This window comes from Hemiscyllium ocellatum, chromosome 1, assembly GCF_020745735.1.
Source record: "Hemiscyllium ocellatum isolate sHemOce1 chromosome 1, sHemOce1.pat.X.cur, whole genome shotgun sequence".
In the NCBI taxonomy this organism is placed as follows: Eukaryota; Metazoa; Chordata; class Chondrichthyes; order Orectolobiformes; family Hemiscylliidae; genus Hemiscyllium; species Hemiscyllium ocellatum.
In genome coordinates, this window is record NC_083401.1 from 79836644 (window position 1) to 79858042 (window position 21399).

General features: G+C 41.0%; 1 protein-coding gene across 1 annotated transcript in view; it reads right to left on the minus strand.

Annotated features, from left to right (window-relative positions):
• The window catches only part of pde4d (phosphodiesterase 4D, cAMP-specific), a 613923-nt gene that overhangs the window by 322447 nt on the left and 270077 nt on the right, over positions 1 to 21399 (minus strand). The window lies entirely within an intron of this gene.

A 21399-nucleotide genomic window follows, 5' to 3' on the forward strand; every position in this document is an offset into this window, starting at 1 on the left:
ATCTGCAAGCCAAGTGTAAATCCAGCTCCTGAAGCAAAACTGCCTCTGAGCGTTACAATAAATATTACCGACCCATACTTTTGGTGCAGTAATTCTTTCCTTCAAAAACGTGTTTGTATTATAAGTATTACTTTCTCTGTTCAGTAGCATTGAATTGGAAATTATGAGATAATCCAGAAGTTTTTGTACATAACACATTCATAACACATGTCTTTTTTTTCAATTGTGTGCAATTTTTGAACATTTTACAAAGTCCAGAAACAGGTCAGGCAGCTACTTAAACATGAGAATTTAGGTCTGCTGACTGTATTCTAACAATTGCCAAATTTAGAGATCCTTTTGCTTGTACTATGGCATGTAATTGGTCTTCCTTTTCTAATATATTTATGCCATATTTTCATGCTGTACCTTAAGATAATATTGCTATATGCGTAGATACAAATACTTAAACATACACGCACAGTCAACCTCTACACAATTTATGCTTTGTTTTCTATTTTTCAGTTCCATTACATCATACACTATTGTTCTAAACAAGATGATAGAGACATTTGCCTTGCAACAATATCACTGTAATATGTCAGGCAATGCAAGAGTGTTAAGAATCTATAGCTTGCCAGTTTTGTCACAAGTTGAAAAGTGTTTTCAGTTGGGAGAGTTGGACTGCTGTATCTGTATTTCTTCACTAATAGTTGAAATCTTGTCATTGGTTAGATTCCCAATTATTTTAGGCAAATAATTTGAGTGTTCCCACAGACTACAACATGAGCTGGCTTTTTAGAACAAGCCTTTCTCATTGTGAGGTCTGAGTCAAATAGGCAGTGGGTCGGTTTCTGAGGGCTTGTCCTTGCTTCACCTCACTCCAGAACCAATTTACTGATGTTCAGTACAGAAGTCTGTTACCGCAGGCAAGTCCACATTGTCCAAGTATTCCAACATATTATTTCTGAATAATAACTAACATGTCACACCACTGCACTAAAAGTGAATCACTTCTTACAGCGAAGATTCAGCACTGAAAGCAGGACAGGATCTCTCTATGTGTGTCAGATATCCTTGATCATGTGTAAAACACACAACATAAGACTAACATAAGCATAATTTGAAACAGCAAGTTAGTTTACAACTACTTTATTTGCAAGCTTGCTGTAGTAAAAGTAACAAAGTGAAATTAATTCTCTTTTCTTGGTTCATACAAGGATGAAGGAAAGCTTCCACATAAAAAGGTGGATCAGGAATCCCTTGTTCATCTCCAAGTTAATCAATGACATGGCAAGAGGAAGTTAATAACCACAGGGAACACAGTTGATTTATAAGCTTCTTTTCTCTTCTGATATGAAGCAGATCACAATTTATCAAAGCTAACCCAATGAGAAATACTTCTTGCAGTAACAAACATGCCAGTCAATTGTGCTTTCAATGTACCAAGGCAAACCTTCAGAAACTGACCCACAGCCTGTTGAGCCTAGTAACAGTGCCCTACGATTTGACTCAGACCTAACGACAGAAAGTTTTTTTTTGATAGCCAGCCCATATTGTAGGGAACAATCAAATAATTTACCTAAAATAATTGGGATTCTAACCAATGACAAAGTTTCAACATTTCATGCAGAAAATCAGATACAGCAGTCCAACTCTCCCAGCTGAAAACATTTTCAACTTGTGACAAAACTGGCTGACTATAGATTCTTAATCAGCTGAATGAGTACAGATTTCTAATCATTCAGCACACACTTCCCATTCATAAATTGTTGCCCTGCGGCTTTTAAAATTCCTGATGAAGGGCTTATGCCCAAAGCGTCGATTCTCCTACTCTTTGGATGCAGCCTGACCTGCTGTGCTTTTCCAGCACCCCACTCTCGACCATGATTTTTACTGGCGAGAATGCTTTGTGTTACATCATGGCGTGGAACCAGGTTTTTGCCCTGAGCTTCCTCATCAAGGTACACTTGAAGCTCAGACACGAAAGTGTGGTGCTGGTAAAGCACAGCAGGTCAGGCAACATCCAAAGCTTTTGCCTGAAACATCAATTCACCTGCTCCTCGGATGCTGCCTGACCTGCTGTGCTTTTCCAGCACCAAACTCTCGACTCTAATCTCCAGCATCTGCAGTCCTCACTTTCACCTGAAGCTCAGAAACACTCATTTGGATGAACTAATTCTGACTGCCCAATGCTGCTGAACTGCAACCAATATGAAACTAGGTTCTTAGAAAAGACAGAGATTAAGTAAGAACTTCTGAAGCACGTAAGGAAAGCAAAGACGGTGTCTAGGGTATTCCTAAACACACAGCCTATGAATAAATCATAGTAATAATTTTAAACAAGAGGTGAGTGCTAGGTAAGAACAATGACTGCAGATACTGGAAACCAGATTCTGGATTAGTGGTGCTGGAAGAGCACAGCAGTTCAAGCAGCATCTGAGGAGCAGGAAAATCGACGTTTCGGGCAAAATCCTTTCATCAGGAATAAAGGCAGAGAGCCTGAAGGGTGGAGCGATACGCCAAGGGAGGGGGGAGGGGGGAGAAAGTAGCACAGAGTACAATAGGTGAGTGGGGGAGGGGATGAAGGTGATAGGTCAGGGAGGAGGGTGGAGTGGATAGGTGGAAAAAAAGGTAGGACAAGTCATGGGGACAGTGCTGAGCTGGAAGTTTGGAACGAGAGTGAGGTGGGGGAAGGGGAAAATGAGAAAACTGTTGAAGTCCACATTGATGCCCTGGGGTTGAAATGTTCCGAGGCGGAAGATGAGGTGTTCTTCGTCCAGGTGTCTGGTGGTGAGGGAGCGGCGGTGAAGAAGGCCCAGGACCTCCATGTCCTCGGCAGAGTGGGAGGGGGAGTTGACATGTTGGGCCACAGGGCGGTGTGGTTGATTGGTGCGGGGGCCTGGAGGAAGAATGCCTCATCTTCCGCCTCGGAACACTTCAACCCCAGGGCATCAATGTGGACTTCAACAGTTTCCTCATTTTCCCCTTCCCCCACCTCACTCTAATTCCAAACTTCCAGCTCAGCACTGTCCCCATGACTTGTCCTACCTGCCTACCTTCTTTTCCACCTATCCACTCCACCCTTCTCCCTGACCTATCACCTTCATCCCCTCCCCCACTCACCCATTGTACTCTTTGCTACTTTCTCCCCACCCCCAACCCTCCTCTAGCTTATCTCTCCAAGCCTCAGGCTCTCTGCCTTTATTCCTGATGAAGGGCTTTTGCCCGAAACGTCGATTTTACTGCTTCTCGGATGCTGCCTGAACTGCTCTTCCAGCATCACTAATCCAGAAAGAGGTGAATGCATCAACTAAAGCAGTGAAATGATAAATTTCAGATCAATTAGGGGTTGTACATTGGTATCCCACTGTATAACTTCAGTGCTAATTGCAAAGAAAGGTTAACAGATTGCACCATTTCCTTGGGGCTGTTTTAATGTTGTAAAGGAAATGTTGCAAATCTGAGGATTGTGGCTTTCAGACTGTTGAAAGAGAAGTTTTCTGGCCTACCTTCTAATTGTGCAGTATGAAATATTTCCTGTCTAAATAACCTTTCATTGATGGAAATAATTTTTACTGTATCCTTCAAACAGAAAAAGAAAATTCTTTCAGGAAACAAGATGACAGTGTCAATATCATGAACTAATTAAATAATACTTGGTTAATTACATGATATGTTGGGTGGGATTCTCCCAGCTCTCTGGACATGGGTCAGGGAGTGTGAAGCGTTGTTTAATGGTAATCGAAAATGCTAAGAGAAAAACATTACTTGGCTGGCATCTAACTACACCAATTAAGAGGCCAATTAACAGCCACTTCCTGTCCTGTCAGACTGTACTAACCCCTGGAACAGGACCAAGCTGCATGGTGAGGCTAATAGCTAAACCAAGGCAGCCTGGTGGTCCATTCATTCCCACTTTGGGTGGGAGGGTTCTCCAGTGTTTGTAAACTTTCTTCAATGGCTGCTCCAGGCCCATGGAAGGGTCTCCTATTGACAATGGTTGTTGTAGGATTTGCCCCTTAAACTCAGCAGCCTGAACGGCTCTGGCAAGGTGAATGAAACAACTTTCCCAAGCCTCAGCATAGAGGACAGTCTCGATGACATTGTTGAATTGTTATCCCTCTGACTGGAGCCACTCTCTCCAGAATGGGATTTTGATGGGAGTTTCATAATTGGGTACCGCCAGTAATATCCTACTTAGAATCCTGCCACCCAGCCTTGTGGACTTGGAATGCACTGGTAGTTCCAGCGGCAGGATAGCTTGCGATTTGGATAAAATTCCATGTCAGTATCAGGGGCATGAACATGTGCTTAACTAAGGTTGACAACATTCTCTCTAATGCCATTATTCATGAAAAGAACTGTCTGAGGACCTATTGACTCTTAAGAGTTCAAATAATCCACATAAGTGAAAGCAGGTCAAAGGCTATCCTCTGCCATGAAGTGTCTGCAGAGATATTGTGACCAGCAGAGTGGCATATTTTGTGAATAACAATGCAAATAAAATAATTGTACAGAGCTATATTCCAATATAATTTAGCTAAAAAGATAAGTGAAAATACAATTACCCTGTTTCTCAACTCAGCGAATTTAGTGTAACAAGAGAAATTTTTGCATTAAGTTGAAAAGGATTTTTTAAATTATATCTTTGAGTGGACCTCTAGATAGCTCAGAAGAAACATTCAGCAAAGTTCTGCTCCTCGAACAAAACTTCATTACGTGGGACTCTAAGTAGCAGACTTTAGCTGAGTAGCATGTGCAAATCTAATACTAAACTATAACTGAATACATTGCTTTATGTCTGGATAGTTTATCAGACACAATAAATCTCAATACATCCACATTTTCCATGTAGATACATAAGTAGAGACATAAAGTAGCACAGAAACCCCATTCTATAAAATTACAGAATTGAAAGATAATGGATAGTTAACATCAAAAATTAAAAGCTAACAGTGGAAACACCAATCAGACACCAGGAAAGCTTTCAGTTGATGGCAAATGTAGAAGTTTGCAGACTACATTTCTTCTCTTACACTTTTAAAATATTTTGAGACACTTTCTATTGTAAGCCATGAAAAAAATGCAATTTGAATGTTGCTCTGGGGCAAGTAGGCAAATTCATTTGGGACACTTTCCCTGTTCCCTGCAGTGGAAGGGTAGCAGGTCTTGGATCCACTACATACCTATGCCCCAAGCCCAATTGGTTCCTAAGGAGCAGGCTGACTTTCATAGTTTGGAGCAAATCATTTGGAGCAAATCATCCAACATAGATGACTGAGAAAAAAAATACTCAGGTGATCTGTTACAGTATAATATTGTTGATGATAGTGAAGACTGCAAAAATTATTTTGCATTTCAGTTTTTAAATTTGTCATACAGATTGAGGTAACCAATCACTTTGTGATGTCTATCACCAGGCAATGGAGGCACTCAAGATTCACTAAGTGCAGAAAACGATCAGAAGTTGTACATGACATTTTCCAGATCAAACCAGTTGAAGGTTATAACAAATATTTTTTGATGCAAAAAAAGTGAACTTGACAATTTTTTGGCTTCTTCACTGACCTGTAACAAATAGTTGATTAGAGGATATACAAAACCCCTTAACCACATATACCAGAGAAATGTTGATGCAGCATACACAACAGCCCAGCAATAGACACATCCCATTCCCTTCCTTTTCCAAATGAAAGAGGCTAAAACCTCAGCTGGGAATTAAAGAATGGATCAAAATGTTCCATGTTAGCACCACCCAGTGCACTGCTTTGCCTTTTTTTTTGTTTGTTCTTGGAACATGAATAGCATTTAGCACTCACCACTGATAAGATGGAATTGACCTTCTTGATAGTAATTGCTTTTGTGGTAGAGTGGTTTGCTACATCATTTAAGAGGGTCAGGGTAAATAAGAAATTACAACCAGACCATAATCAGACTGGAGTATCAATGAGTCAGATCAGCTTGAAGTAGGAGACTTCCTTCTCTGAAAGGCATTAACAACTTAGTTTATTTTAAACAATCCAGCAAGTCTTGTGGTCACTTCTTTCTCCATTACATTATTGTATCACTATGACAATATTCTGTAAGTTGTCATTTCTGAATACACAATTGAAATGACACTCCTCAAATGGTCATATCCAGTTGATATATGACTTGAGGTTTGCTGCTGGCAAGTCAGTTGTTCAGCTTGCCAACGCAACCAATTTGATACTGGTATAAATCTCCATTTTGAATATTTCATATAGTCAATATTGTCAGCAATACTTCACTGGTACCAACATCTCCAGTGAGACAGAAGGTTGGGTTTTCAAGCCCCAATTTAAAGACTTGAGCATATATTCTAGTGACTTCCTGTTTCCTTTTGGGTGCTGTCTTTTGGGTGTTCAACTCAGTCTCAAACAGTCATCAAATGTACTCCACTCAGGAAAAATATGATTGAGTTTTCCATTACTGTGCACTGCAAGCCTAATTTCAACAGCAAATACTGATTTAGGGTTGTTATAGCTCCATATGCTATAAGGTGAGCCTAATCAGCAATCTTCTAAAAAGGGCCCTCGCCACTTACTCATCCCATAAAACTGATGCAGCAATGGAGTGTATCAAAGTTGCCTTGTGGGACAGTATCAGTCCTGATCAGATCTTCATTGTCAATATCATTTAAACTCACAGACAGGACAGAAAACATAATCTTCAGATCTGAAAAGTGTCTGATATATCTCAAATGTCCCTGAAATAAATAAAATCTCAAAAAAAAATGAGCAACATGTTGAGCAAGGTATTTCCAAGGTGCTGCCACCAGTCCAAAAGCACCATTCCGCCCACTTAAGAATTGCATAGCGTCATGTATAAATTTCAACCTATTTGTTCATGGCATTCGGTCATTCTTAGATATCTCAACATTTATTGCCCATCCCCAATTGTCCTTGAGGAGTTGGAGGTGAGTCATCTCCTTGAACTGCTGCCAACTTTGTGGTGTAGGTGCAAAACAAATTAACGAAAGTCCTCCTCGGAACCCAGAGACCTCAGAGAGGAGGAGGAGGAGGAAGAAGAAGATCATCACAAGTACCTTTAAAATTTTGGAAGGAAATGTGCAGACGATGGCATCCCTATGCATTTGCTGACTTCGTTCTTCTGGGTGACCAAATTTGCACTTTGAAAGATTCTGTTGAAGGAGCTGTGGTGAATTGCTGAATTGCACCTTTTACATGGCACACACTGTGCCCATGATGCATTGGTGTTAAAGGAAATGACTGTACAACTTGTAGGTCAGCCACCATTTGGGCGGCTGCTTTTCTCTTAGACACTATCAAGTCCATTGATTGTTGTTGAAGCTGCACTCATCCAGGCAGGTGTAGAGACAATAATGTCAGTCACACGATAAATCACGAAATTAGAGATGTGTATAACACGCAAGAAAATAATGATGGACCCTTTCAATCTACACATAGACTAGATAAACCTAATTAAGTCTAATATCATGGAAGATGAATTCCTGGAATGTACATGACTTGTTTTTCCAGGGTAGTACACTGAGGAACCAACCAGTGAACAGATTATTTAGGTCCCATACCGTGCAATGAAATAAGGCTAACTAACAATCCAGTTGAAAAGAACAAGGCCCTGCATATTAATATAAGTAAATTGATGTACATTTCAAACAGATTTCCTGGTTAAGTTCTCAGGTCAAAGACCCTGAACAACCAGACTTAACCTGCCAGGACAGAAAAATGTAACTGGTGCAGTCTCCGTACGAGTCTGGACCAGATTTCACTTGCTGACCGAACAGCATTCTTCTCTTGTGTAGTCTAATTGTTGATTTTCCCCTTAAATTGATTTTCTTGTGAAATGTCCTGATAAATGCAAGTTGAACACTCTGATAAAACCTGTTTTAGCAATACACAAGTTCTGGCGAGACTGGATCAGACAGTATTCAGTAGAGTTTAGAAGAATGAGGGGGAGATTTTATAGAAACTTGTACAGTTTGAACAGCATTGGACAGAGTAAACACAGGAAGGGTGTTCCCCATGACCCAGGAGATCAGGACCAGGGATCATGATCCGAGAATAAGAGATAAGCCATTTAAGACTGAGATAAGGAGAAATTTCTTCACCCAGAAAGTAATGAGCCTGTGGTATTCTCTACCACAGAAAGCATTGGAGGCCAAAACAATGCTTTCAAGAAGGAGATAGATATAGTTCTGAAAGCAAAAGGGATCTTAGGGGATCGGGTGAAACTAGACAAAGGTACTGAGTTGGAAGATCATACATGATTATTTTGAATGGTGGAGAAGGCTTGAGGGGATGAATGGCCTACTTCCATTCCTATTGCCAATGTTTCTGCACTACCAAGTCACTAATTTGAGTCTGATAAGAAATATATTGAAACCAAATTAAGGAGACCTTTACAATAGGAAAGGCTTCTGGTCGTGGAACCATAATACTGGGACTTATACGGGGCTCTAGAGAAACTTATAAGATGAATTCACAAAGACCCTCATAATTCTTTTAAATCTGTCGAAAGACAACCCAGCACTCAGAAAACTGTCAAACTAAACTTTCTTTTCTGAATCAGTGCCATTCGTCTATTGTCCAACCCTGCTATTCCCCCGTCACTTGACTATTTCTCAAGATGCAGCACCGGGACATGCACCATCGCATAATTCCTAGGAATGCCATCTCCACAGCTCTGCCTTATGAATAAGTAATTTCCTACCACCCACATGCTCAATGAATGGGACCTTGGCGATCTCCATGTGTCTCAACTCCACAATGTGCATTGAATTCAGCACTGGGGTCACATCCCCCACCCTCTCGATTTCATAAGCTTTGTGCACATGCTTCTCCTCCAAACCCAATCGGGCAAAGGAATAAGACAATGGAGAAAATCCTTATTTTTTTGTTTAATTTGGTTAAAAGCAGCATGTTATCTTTTGCAGTCTTACCTGCTAATGCTGGAAGCTATGTCAGCGACCTTATTTTTAAAAGTCATGGTTTTGTGCACATTGCTAGCGAAGCCAACATCTATTGCCAATCAATAATTGCCCTCAGGAAGGAGTGGTGAGCTGCTTTTTTGCATTGTTGCAGTTTTTGGGGTGTCATTTCGGCACAGTGTCTCAGTGGTTAGCATTGCTGCCTCACAGCACCAGGGACCTGGGTTTGATTCCAACCTCAACTGACTGTCTGTGTGGAGTTTGCACATTCCCCCATGTCTGCATGGGTTTCCTCTGGGGCTCCGGTTTCCTCCCACAGTCCAAAGATATGCAGATTAGGTGAATTGGCCATGATAAATTGCCCACTGTGTTCAGGGATGTGTAGGTTAGGTGCATTCTTCAGGGGTAAATATAGGATAATAGGATAGGGGAATGGGTCCAGGTGGGCTACTCTTCAGAGGGTTGGTGTGGACTTGTTGGGCTGAAGGGCCTGTTTCTACACTGCAGGGATTCTATGAATACACCTAAAATACTGTTACGAAGGCAGTTCCAGGATCTTGATCCTGAAACACTGAAAGAACAGAGATATCATTTGAAGTCAGGATGGAACACAGCTTTAAAGGAAATATGCCAGGGTTGATGGACCCATGAACTGTTTCCCTTGTTCTTCCAGGTAGGAACATACACCTGGATACACCAGGTTGAGAAAGCAGCACATGCCTTGTGTCGTCTCAAAGCTTTGCATGCATGATGTAGGCTAGGGTGCAGAGGAGTCAGGCAGAACTCCTTAGGATGAAGCAGGATTGGGAATAGCCTCAGTATCTGTTCAGGTTGTAAAGTATGGTTGTACCTGGGGCTATAAAGAAGAGGTTGAAGTGTGGCTCCTTGCAGAGAAGTGCTGTGACCTGCTTCATATTCACTTGGTAAAAGACAGCAACTTACAAGGGAGTTCAAAGAAAACCCGATGTAACAGACTCCTCAGAGCCGGCTATCACTGACAGCAGCTCATGCCCGAACCGTTGATTCTCCTGCTCCTTGGATGCTGCCTGACCTGCTGCACTTTTCCAGCAACACATTTTCAGCTCTGATCTCCAGCATCTGCAGTTCTCACTTTCTTGCCGGCAGCAGATATGGGCAGCAATTGATCACACAATGAGTTGGGAATTTACTAAGGCTTTCTGCCTAACAGACTAATTTTCACTTTGGGGGCATTTTATTTGCGAACAATAACACCAGCAATGCCTATGAATATTCACAAGTCAAAACTCAGCCAAATGTCCCAATGCTACAAATGATTTCCTCTAAATGGTACCTGCAATTATTGCAATACCAACCTAGCAACACTTTCTTCTGTCCTAATATGGTCAGGACATGCTCAACCCCCATTTCTTCTGCCATAGAGCCTGAATGGAAGTTGACAGCTCTGGCTTCACCTCATCCAAATGCAATGATATAAAGTTAGCATGAGCAGGCGGTGTTGATGTGCAAACAGGAAATCACCCAACTCTCAATCCCGGCTTCAACAATGAAAATCTGGCCCTAAATATCTAATAAATGTAAACTAAAGTGTCCAGAATGTTCCTTTTTTCCATTCTTCCATGTAAGGTTGCAACCAAGAGGGTACCCTTCGTTGTCCAGTACTTCCTGGAAGTGAAACACTATGCCATGTTCTTCACAGCCTGCAACACATTATCAATGAGGATGAGCATGTTGCCAAGACCTTTCCTATGCTTCCACTTCTCACCTTTAGCAACCACCAAACTATAAACAAATCATTGTTTTCAGCAAACTGCCCAGCCTTCAGAGCAACATCAATCACAACACCATACAATCCTGTCATGGCAATCACTACAAGACAGGTCAGAGTGTTGACACAGATACCACCATTACACGTGGGTACATCACCCACCATGTACGCAGTAGGTACTCATGTGACTCGACCAACGTTGTCTATCTCATGTGCTGCAGGCAAGGATGCCCTGAGACATGGTACATTGGCGAGACCAAGTAGACGCTATGGCAACAGATGGAGGATTGGACACTGCACAACAATCGCCAGGCAGGAATGTTCCCTCCCACTCAGGGAAAACTTCAGCGGTCTGGGACAGTCGGCCTCGGACCTTGGGGTGACCATTCCTCCAAGACGGACTTTGGGTCAGGCAGCAATGCAAAGTGACCGAACAGAGGCTAATAGCCAAGTTTGGTACTCATGAAGATGACCTTAACCAGGACCTTGGGCTCATGTCACACTACAGGTGACCCCACTGCACTATACACTCTCTCACACACACACTCGGGCAGACCCTCTCTCATACACAAACTCTCTCTTATACACACACAAATACACACCCCATGCTCACCCCTATGCACGCATCCTCTCACAGGCTTATATCCTATCACACTTGCACACAAACACACAATTTCTCACACATACTCACACTCACACACACACTCACACTCACATGAACACACTCACTCTGTCTCCCTCTCCTGCACATGCACACACATATAAGTCTATGGGGTGAATTTATATTTGTAGAATTATATTTGCAGATACATTCTATTTTGCTCAACAAATTCATATCCTGTAGGCAGTCAATGCAGGCAGTCAATCCATATAATATTTTGTAAATTCCATGTTGGAAATAAAACCAGTCTGACTCAAGATTGGGATACCAACAGACTCTAACCTCACACCTTTAATGCACTGTCTGAACTGAGATGTCACTTTTTGTTATAAAACCTGAAGTTATCTTGAAAATGTAACTTAAAAGAAGTTCTGCAATTTAAATATTAAAGAACTGAAACTAGCAAACCCATCTAAATGATGAAAGACTTAACAATCTAGATTTGTTCAATATATCACTTCAGTTGCATGGCACTGTAATCTTTTGCTATAAATTAAGTGTTTTATGATCCTGCCCCACAACCACCTAATGAAGGAGTAGCACTATGAAAGCAGTGCTTCCAAATAAACCTGTTGGTCTATAGCCTGGTGTTGTGTGATTTTTAACATTTGATAGCAAGTTAGTGAACAACAATGTTCACTTTGCTTAAAATGAAAAACACAGAAATCTGTTTTTTCATTGCAACTCATAGTATTGCTTAGGTGAAAGTTAACTGGAAATGCAATTCATGACTTATGAGTGGGCTAATGAAAGTTTTTTGGACAATTCTTAGTTTATTTCCATACCCCAAACAGCTACATTGTGCAAATTACGTAACATATTCTCTCCGCATATTGTTCAATTAAGTGTGAGCATTAAGCAACTGAACTGCAGTTATAAAGTTTAAACCGCCTTGTCTACTTATAACTGAGGGAACAAGACTGTCAGTAATATTTAACTGCTGTCAAATAACACCTTCTCAAGTGAGGGGGTTACTTTACTGATGTAGGGATACAACTTCTTGCCTGGGCCACTAAACAAATACAATCCAAACACCTAAAATGCAGTTTCGAGATGACAATACTAAGATTGCAGCAATTGTGTCAACAATTGCATCTGTCATTGCTTCAGTAATACTGTTAGACAAAGTGGAAGAGTTTGACCATGGTCTCTGAGATGCACCTTTCATGTTTCTTCAAGGAGTCATCTGGGTTTGCAACCTTTTATCTCCCAGGGATTTAATGGCACTTGAATTTGGCTTGCCTAACCAATTCAAAACTGATCCACCATTCTTTCTGAGTGCAGCTAGATTTGGAAAATTGGTCCATTTATTCCAGTCTTACCAAAACAAAAATTGAACATTTTCCTTTTCAAATGGCAAACTACACAATTTATGCATTTCTCTACCAGTACTCTTGCAGAATATTGTGTCTTTTTAAAATGGTTTTGGAAGGGTTGGGATTAAGCGGACTACATGAGGTGAAATTTCCATTACAGCAAATCTCCAAGTCCTCCCTACACCTCACTGTCTTGCCACGCCACAACTCTTCCCTCATACCCGCAGTACTGCCCTGTCCTCTCCCGGACTGAATTCTAAACACTGTTTGAAAGTAGCTCTAACAGTTTCAAAAGTACGCGCTATCTCATATGAACATTATGTGTTGCCAACTTAATTCCTGGATTATATGCCTCTTTTTTTAAATTGGAAACAATAGACAGATCTGATGATCCTGTTTTGACTCTTAGCTGGTAACATATTCTGGTCAGTGGTAGCAGTGGTTGGGATTTTTTGTACTGGAACTCAGTTCGTTTCTGTGGGAAGTTTAGGTAATGATAACTACCTCAGTGACTCAACTTTTAATGCACTGCATCATATTTGTCAAAAAATATCTGGATGTCAGTTTTGAAATAAGTAAGCTGGTTCGATAACAGTGAATCTGAAACTCAGTTGTTTTCCAAAGAATGCGGAGTTTGGTCAGCAAGGATGTAAACAGCAGTGTGGGGTGGGTGGATAAGTGGCAGAAACAAAATAAGATAAAAACTAAAGACATAAATAGAGGGTCAATGGCCAAGGTAGTTTGAAAGAATTATTATATAAGTTGATTATATTTTTCTTCTGATGATGAATTTCAGATGGGTTTTGATGTCAGACTACATTTATAGATTGACTTCCTAGACAGCGAATTATGAATTTGCTCTTATTTAAAGCAAGTAAAGACTTGGGCAACAGGAAAGTACATACAGTTTTTGCTTTGCTGGGGAAAAATACAGACAGATTTTATATTACCATTTCATTGTTGAGATGAAAGATCTAATTATTATTCTGACAATTCAGTAATTACAGCCAGGCTAATGAATGTCATGATGCTAATTCTCAACTCCATGTTTATCTCTAAAACTGCTGTCTTGAGCAAATCTTATGATTTTTATGTCTGTACAGCTTCCCATTGTGCTATCAATTAAGGGCAATTAATTGGATTGTATGGTTTTATCAGGCATTTAAAAACTTATGTTTGCCCATAAGGAAATAAGACTTATGTTTGCCAATAAGTCAGTATTTCAGACAAAAAAGGCTTCTTAGAAGAAAGGGTTTAATGATGTAGTAACAGAGCCAACTGTCGAGGTCATAACACAAAGGTTATACAGACATCTGAAATGTAATTTCAAGATAACAGTCCTCAGATTCTGGTGGTAATATGGGCATCATTGCATCTGTGTTCAAGTTCTGTCTGTAATTGCTGTAACAATATGGTTAGATAGGATTGCAGAGCATAGCCTTGGTATCTGAGGTGGCATTTTTCTCACTTTCAATTAAACTTGTCAAAACCTCCATGGCCAAGCTGTTCCCTACCCCCATTTCTACTCACATCTTCCATAAGAAGCTATGTTCTTTACCCGCCCCCATAGGCCTTTAAACCTGTGGTAACAACTTAGTGCCAACTCATGTCCCTTCCCATGACCATTTGCCTGTCCACACTCAATGCCAATTCACTCAGTATTCACTATGGGCAGGCCTTAAGACTCACGATGAGCTTAACTTAAGTAAACATTTAACTAACAACTAACAGAAGAGTTAAGATGGGGTGGGGGGGTGGGGGGTGTATTTTCACTAGTGGAGTGCAATAGGGATCAGTGTTGGGGCCACATTTATTACAGTGTTAATGACTTGGATGAGGGAATCAAATGTACTACTGTCACATTTGTGGATGACACAAAAAATAGATGGGAAGTCAAAGAGTCCACAGAGAAATATCGACAAGTTAAAAATGTGGAAGAAACTTGAAAATGGAATATAATATGGGAAAATGTGAGGTTGTGCACTAAGGCAGGGAGAATAGAGAAGCTGATTATTATTTAAATGGACAAAGACTGAAGAATGTTTGAGCACCGAAGGGTATTCGGGTCTTAGTGCATAAAACACACCAGCTAGCATACAGGTGCAGTCGGTAATAGGAAAGACAAATGGAATATAAAACTTGGGAAATCTTGCTGAAGCTATACGAGGCATAAATTCAACTATGGACTCATCTTTAAATTGCAGACATTTTAAAATTAAAATCCAGGAATTGTCAATGCCTTGAGAGCTTGACAATTCCAACCAGTTTAACAATTTTCATGTATTTACCCATCTTTCACGCACACTGATGTCACCTTTTAGTAACTCCAAAAGGTCCTCGACTTTACCCTTACATGCTGGTAATCTTTTGCTATAAATTCTGTGTCTTATGGTCTTGCTTCACAACCACCTGATGAAGGAGCAACGCTCTGAAAGCTATTGCATCCAAATAAACTTGTTGGACTATTACCTGGTGTGTGATTTTTAACTTTGTCCAATTCAGTCTAACACCTGCTCCTCCACATCATTGCTGTGCAGTTGCTTCGCTTATGTTGATGAACAGTCATGTCACAGTTGGCAGCTCATTGTTTCGGGAAACAATTCCTTGTGGCCGTAGTGACAGGGGTCCCAGTTGGGGAATTGGTGAGAACCTTATTTCACCTTTCCAGGGGAGGTAAGCAGGGACTTGTCCAGGTGGAAATCTCACCAAGCTGTATTCGCTCTGGGAATGAGCAGAGGCTATTTTCTGTTTGAACAACAACAGATTTATTGTCACTGAATGATCACTCACCCAATTCTGATCTCGTGGAAGTGGTGTCAATTAGATCCAGTCTAGCTTGTTGGGTATTCTATCATGGGGAAAGTGGTGTTCCTTCTGCTCCATGTTCTCACCTTCCCTCCCTCCGAAGATTTGTATTCAACATAATTGGTCACTGCATCTGTTTTACATGCAATTTTTTATGATTATGGATGTTTTCAATCTGCACCATTCAAGTGCCTGATTAACGCAATTGTCCATTGAAAGACATCATATGGCTCATGGTTTGAGCCTGTGACCTCAGACCATCACTTACTTCATTCACTCTGGATATTCTGATAGCCATTTGCGCTGCATATTTGTGATTCAAGTGAGAATGGAAGCCAGCACAGGTAACATTTCACAGCTCAGATTGTTAATCTATGTGACCAACCACCACCCTCATGCTCCTTTCCTCCTTGCACTCCCTGTTGACCCCATCAGTTCAGAGCTTCCACATGTTCCCACCCTCAACTTTATCACTGAAGTTTTCTTCTCTTACTGTTACTTCATGAGCCCGGGGCTTACAACTCAACCCCGAAAATCATTCTAATGCATTGTCCTCCTGTCAAAGCCATAGTGGTGGGGACTGTGAATGGCCACGCACTCGCCACTCCCCCTACACTGCCCATAATAACCCAAATCCTTCAATGCACTATTGTATCCCATCCACCCTTGTGTTTTGAGTTATCCTCATTGCAGTATGTCTCTTCTGCATATCAGCATACTGCCTCAGTCCCTACCACAAATAATCTGACTTGGCATTGTGAACAAAACTCTCATGACCGACTGTGGCCTGCCCCCGACTAATTTGGATGGACCAGACCCCAACAGATCTGCGATTGATGCTTGCACCATACTAGCAGGATTGACCATGTGACCCACTCCAGGGACCGTATTGATACGGATCCCTTGGTCTTGACTGCCCCAAGCAGCTGACTGTATCCAAACTCCTGGAGTGAAATTGGACTCAAGGTTTGACTGAGAGTGGCAGGATCTCAGACTGATGGCAGAGTCACTTGATTGAGAACAACTCCAGCTGTAAATGGGACATTGTTGTAGCACAATGCCATGCAGTGGCAGGACCACATAGACTTGACTGTGAAAAGCTGGCTTTCTTTACTTCTATGCTAAAAAGCAAAGTGAGAAAGTTGCACTGAGTGCGTAAATTCGGAATGAAGTGAGGCATCAGTGCTGTGAGCATCTGAGTGAGCACAAAGTGAGTGAGTGCTGAGAGGGCAAGTGAACAGTCTTGGTGTGCACCCTGCTGGATGCATAAGATGGGTGCCTGTCCCAGCATGCAAAGCTGACTAGCAGTATTTAGATTAGACTTACAGTGTGGAAACAGGCCCTTCGGCCCAACAAGTCCACACCGACCCGCCGAAGCGCAACCCACCCATACCCCTACATTTACCCCTTACCTAACACTACGGGCAATTTAGCTTGGCCAATTCACCTGACATGCACATCTTTGGACTGTGGGAGGAAACCGGAGCACCCGGAGGAAACCCACGCAGACATGGGGAGAACGTGCAAACTCCACACAGTCAGTCGCCTGAGTCGGGAATTGAACCCGGGTCTACAGGCGCTGTGAGGCAGCAGTGCTAACCACTGTGCCACCGTGCCGCCCACGGTTTATTGTTACAATAAAGTGTGTCAGTGTATTTCAAAGTGTAATATTGAAGTGGATAACCACATTCTAAATGAGTCAGAGACCTGCCAGACTGTGTGTCCCATGCCAACCTCTGTTGTTGAGGTGTGCAGGTGGTTGCTACTTGTGGAATGTGCCCTGAGGTGTTGGGTCAGAAGGCACAATGAGGAGCAAGCAGCAAGCTAGAGTCACCTGGTACATGCTCTTGCTTTCATGTCGGTAATTGCTACCATTAGCTTCTCTCTGCCACGTGGGATATTATAAACTGCATTAAAATGGGGTGACAATAGTAGATAATCAAATATGAACACTGTAAATAAGCCTTTCACTGCATCCTAGTGAGATACTCATTTCACTGTTCAAACGTTGGATACAAAATCAGCATTCCTTTCTCTTGATGTTAAGACTTTTCCGATTTTGTCATTTTTTTGACTAAACCCTGATTGCCCACATTGCTTAGGTGCAGTAAAAATTCTGCCTTGTGTCTATTGGTTCAGGACACTCCAGTCAGCATAAATATGCTTTCTGCATCTAACCTGTTGATCTTGTTAATAATTTGGCAAGAGTCAATGAGATTACCTCACATTGTTAAAAATTCTAAAGAGTACGAGCCTAGTTTCCACAGTTTCTTCTGATGGAAGAGTTCCACCATCTCAGGAATTAGTTCCACAAATGTTGCACTCCCTCTACAGCAAGTATACCTTTCCTTTGGTAAAGGGACCAAATTACACTAGGGTTCTATACATGGAAGCAAGGACATGGACTCAGAGACATACAGCATGGAAACAGACTCTTTGGTTCAATTCCTCCATTCACCCAGATATTCTAAATTAATCTAGAGTCAAAAGGTGTGGCGCTGGAAAAGCACAGCAAGTCAGGTAGCACCTGAGGGGCAGGAGAGTTGACATTTCGGGCAAAAGTCCTTTATCAGGAATGTGTCTCACTTTCCAGCATTTGGTCCCTATCCCTCTAAACCCTTCCTATTCATATCCCCACCCAGATGCCTTTTAAATGTTGTAATTGTACCAGCCTCCACCACTTCCTCTGGCAGATCATTCCATACACACAACACCCTCTGCATGGAAAAGTTACTCATAGGTCCCTTTTAAATTTTTCCCCTTTCACCCTAAACCTATACGCTCTAGTTTTGAACTCCCCTACCCTGGGGAAAAGACCTTGACTATTCACTCTATCCATTCCCTTTATGATTTTATAAATCTCTATAAGGTCACCCCTCAGCCCCGATACTTCAGAGAAAATTCAGCCTCTCCCTATAGGTTAAGCTCTCCAATCCTGGGAACATCCTTGCAAATCTTTTCTGCACACATTCAAGTTTAACAACCTCTTTCCTACAGCAGGAAAGGATCTTTATTCCTGTGGTCAAATACTCTTCCAACAAAGACTCATGTAGCATTTGCCTTTCTAACTCCTTGCTGCACCTACATCTCAGCTTTCACTTACTTATGAACAAGGACATTCCGGTTCCTTTGGCTATCAACACCATCCAATTATTCACTATTGAAGAAATGCTTTGAACCTCTATTCCCTCTACCAAAATGGATAAACTCACACTCACCACATTATTAATCTTGAGCTATTTTCTTGACCACTCACTGGACCTGCCCTAATCCCCTTGAGCTTCCTTGCATTCTTCTCATAACTTACCTGTCCACCATTTACTTCCATCAAGAAGCTTGGAAAATATTACACTTGGCTCCCACATCCAAATCATTAACCTAGTAGTGATTCTTGCAATGGCACAATGATTGTAGCCTGCCAACTTTAGAATGATCTAGCCATTTAAACACCTTTTTACTCCATTAACCAAGTCTTAAACTATGCCAGCATTAACTCCTACTCCATATGCTCGGATTTCATTTCCTACCCTCTTATATGGGATCATGTCCAAAGTCTTCAGGAAAGTACAAAGACAAAAGTGCATCTTGACAGTTCTAAAGAACGGTCATTGGAGTTGAAACAGTAACTCTTCTTTGTCTCCACAGATGATACCAGACGTGCTGAGTTCCTCCCGCAACTTCTGCTTTTGTTTCAGATTTCCAGCATCTGTAGCTCTTTGCTTTATATTATTAACTCTGCTCAATTAGATTATTAATTTCACGTTGTCCATTTATCACATCCTATTCAATAAAGTCTATATTTTCGCCTACTATTGAAGTCACACTGGCTGTTCTATAGTTCCTATTTTCTCTATCCCTTCCATTTAGAAAGAACTTTCACCTTCCAAGCTGTGAGCACTATTACAGAATTTATAATTTTTTAAAAAATGCCCACCAACACATCCACTATCTCTATAGCCCCGTCTTTAAAGACAGGGATGCAAATCAGGGGACTCTAGGAATTTGTTATTCTATGTCCCATTAATTTCTGCAGTATTACACTTTTACTAACACTAATTTCTTTCACTTCTTCCTCACTAGTTCCTTGGATCTCTATTATTTTCAGGAGATTTGCTGAATCTTGGTTTGGGAGGACAAACACAACGTAATTATTTGGCTCATTTGCCATTTCCATATTATATTGGATTATCTTGGGTTCAGTTCATTATTTAGATTAGATTAGATTCACTACAGTGTAGAAACAGGGCCTTCGCTCCAACCAGTCCATACCGACCCTCCGAAGAGTAACCCACCCAGACCCATTTCCCTCTGACTAACGCACCTAACATTATGGGCAATTCAACTGACCTGCACATCTTTGGATTGTGGGAGGAAACCAGAGGACCCGCAGACACGGAAAGAATGTGCAAACTCCACACAGACAGTCACTTGAGGCTGGAATCGAACCTGGGACCCTGATGCTGTGAGACAGCAGTGCCAACCACTGAGCCACCCGTTTGCAAAACTATTTTTCATTATATTCCCATAGAAGCTTTTCTAGTCAGTTGTTAAGTTTCTTGCTGGCCATATTCAGATTTTATCTTTATCAATTTAGTTAAAACCAATAGATAATTCTATTGTACTATGGTCACGCTTCCTAACAGTTCTTTTACAACAAGATTATTCACTAAGGTAAAAACTGAAAGAACTTAGGGTGCTGGAAATCAGAGTCCAAAACAGAAATGTGGAAAGGCTTAGCAGATCTGGCAGCATCTGTGGAAAGAGTTCACATTTCAGGTACAGTGATTCTTCAGTGATTATACACAATATTATTCACTAGCATTTTCTCATTGTATAATACTAGATAAATAAATAAAGTCCATTTAATTATTAGTATCTCAACATGTTGCTTTAGAAGACGATTTCATACACATTCTAGTAATTTCACAGCATTGATGCTCATTAGTTTTACCCAGTCTGCATGCAGATTGAATGCACTCATGATCATTGCATTGCCCTTGTTAACTGTACACCTGATGATTTATTCCCACACTAGAAGGCATTTCAATGACCACAATGAAAGATACTGCAAGACAACTTCAGATTCTTACAAAGTAAAATCTTGCAGTAAACTGTAGTGAAGGACCCATTTATACTGAACAAGCCAGTAACCTTCAGTGAGTTTCCCAAATAATTATCACGTTAATGAGGTAGTTGCCAAAAGGCTCTTACGTGATGAAACTCAATTTTCCAGCCAAACAGGAAATACCATTGGATTAAAGTATTTTACAATATATGTCACTAACAGTCCTTAAATTCCAACACTCAATCTCCAAATCAGAACTTCTGATTTTCCTGATACAAAACCACTCAGGGTCAGCCATTAAAGCTTTATTTTAAATTGAACTTAATTATACTGAACTTGAAAATTAGAAAGTATTTCCTTTCATGATGAAATAGCAACCTATTTCTAACCAAAGGTCAACATGGAGACAAGCAGGTTCTTAATTTTGTGATATTTTACGGCTGTCAATATCTTAATGGAAACATAAATAATTAACAAATACCAGTTAAGTACTCTGACATGCTATGGGTATGGTTATGTTGCTAAAAATAAAATGTGTTAAAATTCAAATCTTAAATTTCATATCTTGTGTCTTTCTGCATGTTCATTGACGACACCCAGCATACCTCTCCACTTGGATGTCGTCCAAAGTCCATGCGGGATCGGTCCCTCCTCCAAACATCTGTGTTGCCAGTCTGATTTTTGACATTCAATCTTGGGTGAACACTACTTTCTTGAGCTAAGATTGAGATATTGAGAAGATTGAAGCTCACAGCAATTCAATATTTTGGTCCATGACTTCACCTCGTTACAATCTGTGGATCAAGCTGGTCTTTGTACCTCAGAGATTTATTTTACCCTAAGCCAAGTTTCATATTCATGTACAGGGTGAGCCTCATATCCGCGGAATCATTT